Source organism: Anneissia japonica, unplaced genomic scaffold (genome assembly GCF_011630105.1).
Source record: "Anneissia japonica isolate Jap-2015-1 unplaced genomic scaffold, ASM1163010v1 scaffold987_len1640505_cov201, whole genome shotgun sequence".
Lineage (NCBI taxonomy): Eukaryota > Metazoa > Echinodermata > Crinoidea > Comatulida > Comatulidae > Anneissia > Anneissia japonica.
The window spans coordinates 1,113,299-1,129,886 of record NW_022714175.1 but is presented as its reverse complement, the minus strand read 5'-3'; the positions used below and the strand labels follow the sequence as shown (position 1 = coordinate 1,129,886).

At 29.7% G+C, this 16,588-nt stretch overlaps 1 protein-coding gene across 2 annotated transcripts in view; it reads left to right on the top strand.

The window, feature by feature from the left end:
• LOC117108947 (transcription factor SOX-5-like) overlaps positions 1–16,588 on the top strand; it is a 123,919-nt gene that overhangs the window by 37,624 nt on the left and 69,707 nt on the right. For both annotated transcript variants that reach the window (XM_033251137.1, XM_033251134.1), the window contains exon 3: positions 14,178–14,291. The gene's annotated coding sequence lies outside the window, so the exon portion shown is untranslated. The remainder of the gene's footprint in view (positions 1–14,177; positions 14,292–16,588) is intronic.

The window sequence follows — 16,588 nt, the reverse complement described above, 5'->3', positions numbered from 1 at the left end:
AGAAAAATTTACAAAAACTGAGCTTAAGCTTTCAAGAAAATAGCTGTATCTCTGGAGATATGCTATTGCATGGTTCACATTTTGACAATACTTTATATCATGCTATTCTTTCAATGTCAAGCAATTGACAATATTTGCGTCTCTTTGCTTAGCCTTGTGGGACCCTTGAAATGAAAAGTACTGTTTCAGACAATTCCTAAATGTATGCGTGTACATTTGTAGTGTTGTACTCGTCAATTCCCATCAACTACGTAATTGTAAACTCCGTTTTTAAATCTGACCCCATGACCTCCTTTACAACTTCGAAAAACTAGGGCCAGTATTGACCGCATACGGCTACTCCATGTATACACTATGTATACTGACCATGTATGTTAACACAGTGCGCAGTTACCTGGCGAGATATTTCCCTATGATTGGCGCCGTGCATTTGCACTATATATTGCTGTCCGTCTTTGATCAGGTAAGTTGAAGTTATTAAAACTTACTGTTTATTGTAAGAGTATTCGATCATACTGATTGGCTACCTGCTAATGAGTGGAACAAATCAAGAAAGGCATTTGTTCATGTCTCGCTCCGATGAAAATTGTGACATAAATGAACGAGTAATTGCAGGAAGATTTTTTTTTAGAGATGCTTTAATAAAATCAGTAGTAAAGATTCTGATCTTGGATTTGATGGCAAGATAAAATTCAACAGTTTGTTGACTCCAAGAATGTAGGCAATGAAAGGAGGTTGTTGGGGTTTTGAATAAGAATATGAATAACCCGCAACTGTCACCAGCCCTCCACTTCAAACAAACGATCTCGGGAGAGATATTTCCTCCATCTGAAGCCCTTAATCATCTGAGATCTAAGCGTGGTTATTCATCATTTTTGCTATTGCACATTTATCTTGATCAAAATTCTGATAAATGGACTTCTTCTGCAACTTTATCTTTGTCACACAGTTATCATACTCAAAGTCATTAGTATATCAACGAACAGGAGCGCCATAATCCACCAAGTATTAAAATCGGTTGCAAAAATTAGAAAAAGAAACGATTAGATAATCTGCTTTAAACTCAATAGTTATTTTACTGAAAAAGTAAATAAAGCGACCTAGATTTAGCAGTCGAATATTTTCGTAGACTTTATCGCCGACAGTGTTTCCAATTTAAGATGCAATTGGTGTTATGCTTTGGTACCTTCTTCCCCTTTTTTCTGCAAAAGTTGTCAAGCATGCGATATGGTGTCGGAAAAGTACTAAGGCAGGTGAGTAGGTGTTGAGTAGAGGTACATCGAATCTCTCACCTTTTGGTAGAAAGGTGATTGACTGGATTAGTGGATGACATACGGATGAAGTTGAGATCTTCTTAAATTGAACCTTGGGTTTGCTTGCTTTCACATTCTAATTAAGCTAATCTTATTGATTGAAGTTTGCAAGTGAAGTGAGCGTTTATCGTTTTTTCCGTGATTATGATCGGTATAGGTAAAGTCATCAGAACTGCTATTCTACACTGACACCTTAAATTATCATTGAAGATTTTCTTCAAGTATCGTTCTTCTTAATTTCAACATAACGACTCCGAATATAAGCGAGTAAAACTAACCATTATTCCACATTAATTTTTTTCTGGTCATCTGAAAAAAAAAAATCACACGATTATTCATATTGATGTAACTTTCAAACTGTGGTGATAAGGTATTAGAAGCAATTAGAACTTGTTCATTTAATAAGTACAGATGATTTGTGGTATCATTACTTTCCTTTGCTACCGATAGTTGGTTTTCCTCTTCACATTTTTAGTTGTATTATAAATTATCACAAGCAATCAGAAGATATATAAGTACAGATGATTGGTAGTGTTAAACTTCCCTTTACTGGCGTTTGCATTTGATCGTTTTATTTTTTTATTCATTTTAGTAGTTATATTGTCATAAAATATAGAATATAGTTTATTTGTGCAAGATCGGCCTCATGGAAGTGCATCTGTTATAATATAATATTTTTGCATTTGTATGATTTATATAATATCCGTTAAGACATTAAGGTTCTTAATTATAATAATAAAATTAACAATTTATTAAAACAAAATTTACCAAATAGGTAGTCATCTAATTATTTTGATCATCAAAAACTGAGGAAATTAACTGAAAATAGCGAAACTAAATATATAAAGTAAATTATTTCCAAATTGATTGTTAATAAAATGAATAGCTGTATAAAGTAAATAGTATGTAGCATAAGTAATTGTTCTTTAAAATGATATTGTTTGCATTGTAGTATAGGTTATATTGTTGATACTGTCAATTTTTGAATGTAAACTCACTGAAATGCATGAAAAGAAACATTGGAACATTGAAATAGTCAGTGAATCAACATTAATTCTAAAGCGCTGTCCAGACTATCAAATTTTATTTGACTAAAACATGTGACATGCCTAAATATGGTCATGATTACCTCACATCATGACCATATATAGGCACATCATGACTATATATGGGTATAAAACAGTTTTTTGTCAAAGAAGATTTGTTAATCTGGACAAAACATAAGAATGTCAATCTTGGTAGCTGTGTTTTAGATATGTCTGCTATGAACAGCTTCACACTTAGTAAGGTACATGTAACTATGAAAGGGGAATGTCTTCAGGGACCCACACCTGCCAGACATACCACCCTGCGATTACTCATTTGGCTGCCGGTGTGTCGCCCATGCAACGGATTCTACCCGCCCCCAACATTCCATGTCTCCTAACCATAGAGTATTCAACATTACTTTAACTTTAAAAATATAATTATAAATCAGTATTATATGTTTAATGTTTGTGTTATAAATGAAATTTGTTTGTGTTCGAGTTTGTTGATCAAAGCTGACAGCTGGGAAGAATATAGTTGTCCTCGTTAACATTATGTTGATAATTGATAAGTATAGTGCGTTTGCTTTTTTCATTGTAACATATGTTTCAAATCTTTTTGACGCATGTTTCTGAGTTACCTACATGTGTATGATCATTATATTCTGCATACTGAAAAGCTGACAGTAGTTTGATGATAACTGAAGAATAACAACATCAATAACTGTACAACTTAAACATTTAAAATTAATTGTTATTGCAAGTTAAATAAAACTTTAAAAGTTCATCAAAATAAGAAAACTTTTTCTTTTTGTTTTTTAGGGTATTTATAAAATTCTAGATTTTTTTCTTTAAAAAAAAAATTTAAAAATGTCCTAACACAAGAAAACAGTGATTAGAAACCTTAATGTGTTGTATTCTAAAAATGTAATTAACTATTGAAAAGGACATTCTTATTTAACATTATTTTTGGAGTGCAAAAATTAATTTAAACATTTTTTTTAACTTTCAGAAAGAATATACAAAAACAAAAAAACAAATTAAAATATCTTGTGCTACAAATGTTTAAGGAAAGTGTTTACAAGTCATTTTCAGATACAATCAATCAAATTCAAAAATAAATTAATAGGTAGGATTTGACCCCCATATTATTATTTGTCAATTGTGTACTTCTTTTCTAATTGGAAATTATAGCCAAGTATACTGCAACGTGTAACCTTCAAATCCGAACGTAATGAAAAACATGCAATGAAATCACCACCGTGGCGGGCTACTCCGAACAGATAAATTCAATGTCCGTATTGTTTTATGGAAGAAACAAAACCATGCCAGAACTCCCTCAACGCGTATGCGCTTGTCAAAACAAATCAAGTGTGGTTGTTCCCTTTCGTTGGCCGAGACAATACCATGCGTGCTTCTCTAACTCCTTAAATAATAGCGCGTGCTTAATTTAGCCTGAGATAATTATTGGGACGGCGGACTGGCTCCGATGTGCACTATTCACTCACTTGTGATTCATATATTGTGGATCTATACTGTGGATGAATATCAAAGATAAAGAAATCATAGGAAATTCAATCAGTTCGTTCCTTCCTTTTTATTTTATTTCATTTCTGTCTTCTGCACCTGGTATTTGCTCATATTTTATCAGTTTCTTGATACAAGTCAGACGGCCAGTATTTGGATATTTCCCGGCGTTTTGATTTTAATTATCATAAGCATTATTAATCCTTGTTACTGAGATATGTTTAGAAGAGGATGTTGTCAGTATTGCAGAGAATAGCGGTCCCGGATTATGTAACCGAGGTCTCGCGGGTAGTACTCGTGTCACCCTGAGGGGATACTTGTCAAGACGGGGGCAGCATGATGGCCTTCGTAGTAAACCGTTGCATTAAGGGACTTCCAAAGCAGTAGAAGTTTTGATACTTGATTAAGCAATCTCCGTGCTTGTAGGTGTGTTGACAGGAGTACCTAATGACAGAACTTGGCTCCGACACTTTTTAATCACTAATTTTACAGCATTTTATGAAATCATCGACACTTGGTGATTTTTCGTGATCATGTGGTTATTTTCAGATTATGAAGTAATATTTTTTTCCCTGTGGGTATATTGTGAATTTTCTTCAAGGTGACTTTAATGTATAAATATATTCTTCTCGGAAACCAGTTTATCTAAAGGTTAATTATCAGTATATATAAGAATAGTCTTTTTTTTTTTAAACAACAATCTTTCATTGTTTCATTCTCAAAATATGATATTTTTATTACAAGTTATTTGTAAACAAAAGATATCACGTACCTGTGGGTATATTGTGAATTTTCTTCAAGGTGACTTTAATGTATAAATATATTCTTCTCGGAAACCAGTTTATCTAAAGGTTAATTATCAGTATATATAAGAATAGTCTTTTTTTTTTTAAACAACAATCTTTCATTGTTTCATTCTCAAAATATGATATTTCTATTACAAGTTATTTGTAAACAAAAGATATCACGTACGTTTGAGCCTAGATATTCTGCAGGTTACAGCATGTAGGGAGCTGACTCTGCAGACCACTTTCAATGATCTTTCTCACCCTCATGTTTGAGTAACTAGAACTTAGTTAAACTTGCATCTTCTAAAACAGCTAATATTTCATTCATCCTAAATAATTTTGCTTATACATTATTTGCCCTAAAATGTAAATTTGTTGAAGCTGGGAAAAAAAAACCATGAAAATTGAAGCATTGTATGCACTACTTTAAAAGAATCAAATAACTTACAGTACCAATTCAAATTACATCAAAACAAGTTTATTTACTAGGAACACTCGTCTGTTTTCTGTCCATCATTAGCAATGTATTATTTATATAAAGGTTTCAGATATTAGTTTTGATCTAATCAACTTTTAATGAAATGAAATATATGAACTGCATACTTTGGTATATTTAAGTTATTAGCTTATATACATATATATAAATATATATATATATATATATATGTATATATATATATATATATAAATATATAAATAAATAAATTTGAAAAGGCAAATAGGAAAAACCCATAAAGCAGCAAACGGCCACATAATGCAAAACAATTTAAAATTAAAACGGAACAGTAGAGAAAATCCGATCAGAATGACAAAATAAACTAAGCATCCACTGGAATTGGGATTCCTTCCAGTGGATGCTTAGTTTATTTTGTCATTCTGATCAGATTTTCGATGTGTATAAGAGACTTGTATATAATGATTTATATTGTATATAATTATTTATTTTTTTCTAATTTCTGATATTTTGGCAGAGTAAGTAAGCTTTAATGATATTACAAAAAATGAGGCTTGATTTACCAGCAATGATATTCAGAGCTTATGGTAAGAATGTAAACTCAGACATACACTTGGTATTTATATATAACTTTATATATATTTTATATAATTTATATTGTATATAATCATATAATATATAATATAATATAAATCATCAAAGGTACATATACAATGTTTAATAAGGACATGATGAAACATCGTAGGCTACCCTGTAGCTTTTCAACGAATAAAGTCCTATAAAAGTCATTGTGTAATGAAATGCGACGGGATTGGAACCTGTGACCTCTCGCTGACAAGGCGAGCGTCACAACCACTAGACCACGGAGGCTTCATGGTTGAACAGGTCCAAATAACCGTTGGGAACATTGTATTACACAATGCTACACATATATATATATATATATGTTTGTATATATATATGTTTATAATTTGTGTTTGATATTTTCTAGGTTCTGATATAGGCAGTAAGTAAGGTTTTATGATATTGCAAAAATGCAGCTTGATTTACCAGCAATATAACATTTAAAATTTATGGTAAGAATGTAAACTCAGACAGGCTTTGTAGATGTTGAAACATAATATTTGATATCAAATTCGAGTGAATAAACGAAAGTTACAATTCCACACCAACACAGTCTCTGCTTCTTTCATTGCCACTCGTTCTCTTGAAGGCTACCTTATTTCAGTTTAGTATACTCTGCATAATGTTAGCACATTTCATTTCCATTCTGCTCAAATTCTAAAACGATTTGCAGTTTTACAAGCATATTCATTAATGTGGTGTTTGTTTTTTTGGGTTTTTTTGCGGGAAATATAACTGTCGGTACCATCGCTGATATAAATTTCTACTTTGAATGATGAGTTCCGCATCTAATAAAGCAGGTTAAAAAGGCCTTATGAATGTTACATTGAGAACACAAACTTTAATTACAATTTATTTGGCACTTTTAATCAGATCAACGAACATAAATTTGTTTCTTTAAAAAATTACTAGAACGCTTCAAGCTATTTGTGTCAGTAAGAAGAACTTTAAAAGCTGAGTTGTCAATGTTGAAATAAAATGCGAGTGGTTTTATTCATATATTTGTGTGTTCTTTTTTAAGGTTTTATGTTGAATCGTATCAGAATTAAAAATGATAATAATATTAATACAAATAATGTTAATAATAGTGATGTAATAATCATATAAATAAGAAAATGATTCGTTCCTCATTTTACTGTTGTTAAATCTATCGTTTTCTCTTAAACAGATACCGGTGCTTTATAAATTTCAATATTAATTTTAATTTATATATAATTATTAATATGTATATTTTTAAGTGTTTACATGTATTTGACATGTACTCAACAGTGATTTGTTTTGTTTTTTTGTTATCCCATCAATTGCTCCTTTTCTGTGCTTTCCTATGTATTGTCGTTGTATTTTCTTGTGTCGTTGAATTAGATGTTTCTGAAAACAAAGTAAATGAATACAAATGAAATACTGGTAATGAAATGCCAGAATTTAAAAAATTGTTCCAAAAAATATAAATATAAAATATGTGTAATGATGTTAATACGAACAATGCAAAATTTATTTTTTATTAAGTTAGTAAAAAAATTTTTTATACAGTTTAAAATAATAATATTGATGATAAAAATAGTGTTAACTAATAAATATAATTTTAATCATTAATGAATATAAAGTTGAACAGATCAGAGAAAATCAAAGAAGTGAGAGAAAAAAAAGTGGAAATGAAAGGAAAATGATAATTCCCTAGTCGCAGCACACACAAGGTGCCAGGAGTCTGATGAAATTTTCTTGTTTATCTATCAGATATAATTGAATAGATTGGGTGGGTTTTCTTTTTTTGGATAACAAGGTTGTATAAATTTTTTTTAATGAAATTAAGATTTTGGTTTTTTTTTTTCTGTGTAGAATTTAATGAAAAGTTTTTTTTTGTTTTTTTTTCGTTTTCAGGCTTGATTGTTATTAAAGATATTAACAATAGTAATTGATTATATAAAAGGTCGAAATGGCAATTTAATTTAACAAGGTCATATCAAACAATTTGTACAATATTGTTCATGCACCATCGTCCTGGGACAAAATCAAAAGGTCATGCACTCTGTTATGTAATGTTGTTTAGTAAGCTATCAGTCCCCATTGTTTGTGATGACGTGTTAATTATAACATGTACGTTTGGAAAATGTTTTTTCTTGTTATACAAATGCACATCAATAGTTGCTGATATCATCCGTAAAAAATTACATTTAATAGCTATGTGAATTAACGTCAACAATTCAAAACTAAGTTTAAAATGTTGTTTTTCTCGTAATAGCAACGATACAGTTACATTCTTGCTATTACAACCAAACAAAAATTGGAATTTTGTAATACCATGCAATTTATTTTAATCTGTATATTATTGTGATAATTTTTCAAAAAGATAAATGGATAGTTTTTATCTTCTTAGTATAAAAGATAGGTAATAAATATATATTAAAATATTTTTATTTTATTTTATAATAATTTATTATCAAATTATTAATAATAATAACTACTTTATTTCAACATGTAAAAACTTGACCACTCAAGGGTGTTTTTCATCAAGATCATGCAAGGCCATAAGTGGTAAAATATAAAAATACAAAATATGAAATAGCATGAACATTTCAAGAATTTGATTATGTAACAAATATTAATAAAATGACAAATTAAATAATATTTATCTGTCAAATAAATCAAATTATGTACAGTAATTAATTTCAATATATCTGTACATATTTAATTTCAATAACAAAAGTTAGATTAGAATGTGTTTTCATTTAAATTATTCCGTAAAATAGCACCATGGTATGTTAAACTCCTTTTTTATATTCAGTTTAGGTTTCTCTACTCTAATAATAATTATAGTAAAAACATTTGGTTTTTGCTTGATTATCAATAAATTATCTAAAAATTTTACAGATTGTATTGTGTATATTCATGATACGTTTATAACAAAGTTACCTAGTGCTGAATCTGTACTTTTTATTTTCACTGAACAAACATTAATTCCATATGCTTGTTAAAATATATCGGAAAAATCTAACAAGTTTTAATGGGTTTGCATTACAAATTTGTTGATGTTAACCTAATATTGTATTATGAATTTTCTCTAATGTGTATGTCCACCAAAATCCATTTTATATTGTTGAAGATTCTCTGAAATTTAAACAGACTTATAATAATTGTGCTATTGCAATCACCTAATAATGAAGTTCTTTGAGTGAATTAAAGTTTTTAGTCCCTAAGATCTGTTCACACTGTTCCTTCTATGATAATATCTGTGCTTTGCCTATATATAGGCATGATGATTTCATATCACACCTATATATAGGCATATCAGGCATTTGTCACATAAAGTTAGTAGTGTGGAAAAAGGTTTAAACATTTAGTCTATAAAGTGCTGTTGACCCTATTTTTAGCAGCAGTAATATACACAGTACAGAAACCTTAAATCCATACAAAGTTATTGTATTGAAAAGTTGGAAATTGCCAGCGTTCCTATTCCGTCCATTGTTCTGCCAATTTAACAGTTCTGATTTTGTTGTCAAGATCGATCAGTGTAACCATTAATGTTACCCCATGTTTGAAAGAAGTAGCTTTTAAATGACAGACAGTGATATTATTGGTTCATTATACGCTTGATTGAGCAATAAAGAACGCCAATTAACAGCCTCAAATGTTCCATGTCAGGCTGGAATAGCCTGTCATCATAGATTCCCTCATTGTATTGATGATCACTGATTTAAACTAGTTTTTGTGAAGGATTTTGTGTGGAACTTTGGACTATTTTCCCCCTAGTTTATGAAACAATTCTCAAGATTAATCTCAGATAATTACTTTATTTTTCTATTGTTTTAGGCCAACAACCAAGGATATGCCAAACAGTAAACTAAATCACTTAGTGGCATATCCCTTCACAAAAGAATTTAAACAAATGAGAAATACAGACTATTTCTCATAGGCGTTTACCATTTTCTAGATGAATTCTTCGTTACTAGGCAAATTCAAAGGTTGTAGATCGCATCCGCTGGAATGCTCTCGCTTTTATGTATACTTTATACAATCAATAAAGTGCGCCCTCTCTAATGAAATTGGTTTTTCGAGTCGATCGAGTAGGCCTGAGATATGTTTGTTTAATTGTCAAAATCTCGGTCAGAATAATTTTTTTAACAGAATTGAAATAAATCCTGTGAAATATATACAAGTGTCAATACTAGCAACAGAAAATATCATGTCGGCCGTTTTTATGCGTGATAACCGAACCTAAATTGAGGTAAGGCTAGGCCTAGCCTAGCAGTGTTGTATAGGCTAATGTTTTTTGCACCTACTATATTTCTTCGCAGATCTATTGCAAAATCAAACATAAAAAATCCATCTGCATTTATTTTTTGTGTGGAACACAAAAAAAAATCAAATTTCAGTCTTATTTTACATTTGTTCATGTTTAGGAACTTCTAAATTCAGTTAAACTAGCAATTCCATATTACATTTATAAATCTTTATAACATATATAAAAGTCTGATTTTTCTTAACTGAAATTTTTAAATTTTATTATAATAGCAGTTGAATGTATGCTGTTTCTTCAGACCAAGTCATTAATTCTTCATTAAATAAATACACTGCCTGTGTAGAACTAATAGTCTTAAAATTAATTATAACTTTAATTCAACATTTTAATTTCATCTTTATATATATTAGAAAGGATATTTTTCTTTGCCTATTAAGAAATGCTTTATAAATATATTATTTTATTATGTCAATAACATTCCCAAATTCATTACTTACAGGGACTTTGCTAGCAAAGAGTTTCTAAAGAATTTCTATAGTAAAGTTTTGTTAAATTTATTTCAGCAAAAACTTATTGATTTTTTAATATGCAATTCAATGGGGATTGATAACTCCTGTTGAATGAGCAATTCAGTATTTTGATTGAATGTTTGACAGATATCTTTTCAGATTTTACTATATATAGTATATCTTTGAAGTAAAGTTTTTGATACTAAATTCCTTTAAATTTACACATTCCTTCATGATGGAGTAATTACGGTAGACAGAGTATCCAATGAATTTTATGCTAATGATTTTCCTACCTGTCAAATAAAATTTCAGTGTTTTTAAATGGATATGAAATACCAAACACATCAATATATATATTAATATATTCATAATACAATTACAACTGATGCACATTTTGATTGAAAATGAAAGATAAGTAAGTTTGAATACTGCCCTCATAAGTTTTCTAAGCCTTCATAAACTTGGCATAACATGGGACTGGAGCATGCACCCACAATTTACAACACAATTTACAGCCAAATTTGGATTAGTGGTGGAATGAGTATTGTCAGCAATTTGCATTCAACACAAAAATGCATCTAAAATTATATCCTATGTAAAAAACATTCAAAGTTTAATATCTAAATTGCTTTATTTTAATATTCAATCAAAGATCTAAGTGTAGGGTCTATAATTGTAAGTAATGCCAATAATAATGAGCTAGTATTCAGTATCTGAAGGTTCCTTCATAACTTTAAAGCGAGTATAGGAAGAACATAAAATTTATGCATTAGGCCTTTGTTAGTACTGTTGCTACTGAGCTAGTAGGCAACTTTTAAGAATCGAGGTAGAATAGAATATTTTGCTGAATTCTTTGTCCTATTAAAACTTCCATATTTCTTGACTCAGTAAATTATGAATGGTGGCTAAAGGGTATGAAGAGATTACAATTGTTATTAATGCAAATGGAACTTGAGTTGTCGACAAAGAGTAATGTGAAGGGTTTTTTCCCTAGCCCCCAACTCTTCTGGGAACTTGCCAATTCTTTAAATCATTGTCCTTTAATACCAATAGAATTTGATTTAGGAGAGCTTATGTAAACCTGATGTATAATGTTCTCTCAATTGCAATAGTCTTCATGCATCAACCTATAGCCTTAGTGCAGCTTAAGAGTAGGTTCTTTCTGCATTGGAAGGTTGTATGCCTTACCCCAGATTTTTCTAGAAGGCATCAAAAGTTGTTTTTTTTTTCCTATTTTGTGAGGTTGTCACCAACGTCTTCTGATTTGCAATCATTTTTAACAATGTAGTATACAATAATATTAATATTAAGGCTAATTACAAAATTATTTATAATACCCCGTAATAAGTATTATATGATCACCTTTGCAGAGCTAATACTGATAAAAACCTGTAACAAGCCAGTAAATTGAGGTTATTGTTTAAGACATGAGATTGATATAGGATTTGTTATTTTGTTCAATTAAGAAAAGAGTGTGGAAAGATTAATATTGCCATTATAGGCATCAAAAGTTACCTAAATGACTTCATACTTTTTATTATTATATTTTATATCATTTATTTTAATTTCATTTATCACAGTTAATTAGAGTTAATTTTTAACACTAATTTAGAAAGTTTGCTTATCTTGTGATTATCAAGTAATTAGAACCTTATGAAATTAATGTCTATTACTAATTTCGAACACTTTCATTTATTACTTCTTTATGTTTCGTGGTTTAGTTAATTTTTTTTATATTTAATAATGATCATACGTGGAATTTATTATTATTATCACCACCCAAGAGTATATATATATGTACCCAGGGGTATTTATGGGTACCCAGAGGTATTTGTGCGTACCCAGGAGTATATGTGGGTACCGGGAAGGTTTATATGTCACTGCCCTGATTACTTGCTAACAACATTATGGAATACTCACCCAGGGAGCTTAGTATGTGTTCCATATGTGTTTGATCGCGATATTAAGAGCGCATTATGCGCTTTATAAGACCGACATATTATTATAATTATTATTTAAGTATTGTTTTATGATAATGTTCAATGTAATTTCCCACTCTATTTCTATTTCTTTCGAAGTACAAATATCTAAAATTAAACTGTCAATTTTGTTTTGTTTTAATATTATTGTTTTAATATTGTTTAGTGTTATATCATTACAATCATTGTTATTACTATCAATAGTGTTATTACTATCAATATTGTTATTACTATCAATATTGTTATTTCTATCAATATTATTATCGATGAAACAGTTCTACTGTCATAATTGTTTAATATTACTATGAAACTTTTAAATATATATTGATAATTATATTGTTGATATATTTTATATGTTTGATTTGCAGATCATATAATTCAATATTTTCATATTTGTTATATTCATAGTAATTCTTCTCCACATTAAAAAGTGTTGATTTCCAACCTATGGGTGGATCCCTATGGAATCCGTCTTCATTTGTTCTCATTTTTTTTTTGCTGCAATTTTTAGGAATGTGATGAGTTTGAGCAGTCTAGTATTGTAATGATCCGTAGAATTCTGTAAATTTATCTGTGGGAATGTGATAGTATCTCAAAACAACAATTAACATATATATCCTTGATACATCGGTGCCCACAATGGTTGCTTTGTGAATTGGGTAGACACGTAAATTGTCATTTTCAACCAAATAGTGTTTAGTTGGAATTCTAAATGTTGTATTTTTTTTCTTTCAACAAATTTTTAATTTAGATCAAAACTAGGTTGGAACGGAACTCATTTTTATTTCATCACACTTCTTTTTTTTTATAAGAACACTGAGACTGATATTACTTCAAAGAACAAAATAAGAACAAATTGAGGTTGAGGTAAAATGACAAATGAGGTTTTTATTTAAAAATAATATAAAGACAAACAAACTCTACAATTATCATTTTCTATGTTTGAAAATTGTGTAAAAATAAGAACAGAATAAGAACATTTTAAGCATGAAATTGGCTAGAAAATAAGAACACAGAGCCTGGGCAAAATTTTACTGGTTCTTATAAAAAAAAAAGAAGTGTATTTAAAATTTGAAGTTGGTCAGAATATTAAATTTGTGGATTTTTTAATGATTGCTCTATATAAAACAGTTATTTGTTATGCATAGTATATATATAATTTAAGTATAAGATAATATAAAAGTAATATCAATGAAATTTCTTTTTTTTATTCCAGAGTTTGGTCCATATTCTTTTTGAGTATTTTTTTTTTTCACAATTTCAACGAAACTGTATCATTCTATACATTACTCTTTTTTTTTGTTTATTTTCCTCTTTTACCTCTTTATTTAAATTACTAATGTATCTTGTCATTATTCATTTTCTTTGTGGAAAGAACAAATTAGATAATACCTCCTAGGTTACTCAAAATGTGTTCTTTGTTAATTTCCAATTTTATTTTGTCTAATCTGTTTCTTGTAATTAATCAAATGTGTTATCTTTCCTTACAATGAATGCATTAAAAGCAAGGTTAACCCCTGAAGAACATTAAACATAAACTCTCTGTTCTACTCTCAAAATTGTTTATATTATCAAGTGAGCATTTATAAAAAAAAAAACATGAAAGAACTGGCAAATTTATTGAAGTACAACAGATCAGAAAAGATTAGGATGGCCTTGAGGAACAATCCTTAGGAATGTTTGAATGACTTAAACCAAGATAATCCTTTTCTGTCTTGCAGATCACAGATTTGTTCAGCTCTCTTTATCTTTTCCCCAAGGCTTTGGGTGAGACATACAACAATATTGTACATCGTGGTGGGCGGTGAAGACGGGACACAACACCATAGATGAATGTAAGTAAGCAACTATTGTCGTCTGTATTCATTGAAACTTGTGCAAGAAACAAAAGACTTATTGTCTAAAGTGTAGCAATTGTCTGGCAAACTTTTGTAAGAAATAAGCAACCGATCCTGACATCTCACCCTCTTTTTTGTATTTAATTTTCCCTGTATTCGAGAATATTCGAGAAAATAAGACAGCAGACTCTCCATTCAAAATCTTGTCCCATGTTCGAAATCAAAGCATACTAATGGTCAATCCTGCTTTGTCCTTTTTCAATTGTTCTATTCTTCTCCTGGTGTTTGTTTCTTATTCTTTGTGAAAGTAGTGGATAGGATTAACAAAACATAATGAAATACTTTGTACAAAAGAGAAATCAAAGTTAGTCTAAAAAACTTGAACTTTCATAGTTTCCATCTCAAATATTTAGTGAAAATTGTGCAAAATCTGTATTCTAATACTCTGTCCACACTATAACATGTGACCAATAAGTATGGGTGTCATATGACATCATGCCCATATATAGCTGTAACCATGCCCATATATGGTCAGTTTACAAACATTTGTCACAAAACTTAGTGTGTGGATAAAGCTTATGAACAGTATAAATTATAGCACCCTCTATAGTTGGGATTTAAGTAGCTAACTGTAGATTTCTATGGAAATGCTTTTTTTATCACCTGCCAATGTCTTTATATCGCAGTACAGTGGTACGGGGAATGAATAATAAGTTCAGAATTCAATTTCTCTTTCATATTAAATTTTCTTTTTTGTAATAATTTTGAATTAATTAGATATTTGAACTGTCGGAACATTCAATTCACTATTTAGACCCATTTCCTGTGCCATTTGGCTCCATCATCAAAACAAATAACATTCAAAACCAGAGTTAAAAAAGGGTACTTAAGGTATCAAAATTCATCAAGGTATAGAGTGCTTCGATGAGAAGAGGAAAGTCCAACATGATCGTAACAAGCTGTTTTAGGAATAAATAAGAGAGAATTATCCGGGGATATCATTATTGCGCCATACCTCTCAAGGTTGTTAAAATCGCAAGTGATATTTATTTGAAGTTGCATTCCTGGGGTATATCATTTATAGAGGAGTGTCGTAAAGATAATCTGCATATACTTAGCAAAACAATTACAGCGAGCCACCTACAGGTTCGGCACACCTTAATAGAAACATTAGCAGGATTTGGTTTATACTGTCAAATTTGCAATGTAGACAGCTGTTAGCCTTTAGGTTAAATATGGTCAGAGAAATAGAATCAAAATAACCAAGTGTATCAAAGTGAAAATTTCCTTGACTATTATTTTTTTTTTTTATTCATTTGATTAATTCTCTTTGATTAAACTGTTGAGAGTGTTTAAGATAAAAGTCCACAAATAGATGCTTTGTGTAGTTAGCTGGAATATGAACTTCACCTTTCATTAATTTTCTTTTTTTAACATTTGATTCTCAAACTTTTTCTTGTATGAGAAGGGACAGTTTGTTAGAGCTTGTTAGAGCTTTCTCGTTCTCTACATGAAGATAGAATGGTTTTCTGTCAGAAGCCAAGATACCAAGAAAAATATCCAGTAATACCCAGTCATCTAAAGGTTCATGTATAAGCATTTATTAATTCCATTACTGAACTGTTTACATGGGAACATTGCAAATTGCATTATATATAGTAACTTTGAGCGAGAGCATTAAGGATGGCCTGTGTTACTTATTTTTTACCTCACACTCGCACTTTTTTAAATTCATCAATAAATTATATTTTTTCTGCCACCTAGATGGTTTTCACAGAACCATTTTGCCAAGTGAGAAAACAAAATTATAGTTTTTTTCTGCTGTCTGACAATCTTTCAGAAAGTTTTCTTATCAAGGTATTAAAAACATCTTGCCTAATGGCCATTGAAAACACATTTAGATAAGCATCTATATTAAGACATCTGTGCCTGAAAATGCAGCCATGTAGCCTCAGTGTACTCAAGAATTTTTTTTTATTATTTTTTTAAAAATAGGAACTTCTTTTGGTATAATTTCTGGCTGATTTTGATAAGAAGAAATTATCTATCTGGTAGATTAAGGCCAAGATTTCAAACCTATTTGTTCTTATTTTAAGTCTGCACATATATTTTGATAAAACATTTTTTAAAATTATTATTTTACCAAAACAATTATAATGGGGAATATTTTATGTTCTTGGATATATGGAAAATATTTGTTTTTTTTTTTTAACAGAATAGAAGATTCCTTCCTTCGAATTTTTATTTTTACAGGAAATATAATAATACAATATAATATGCAATGGGTCTTTTGA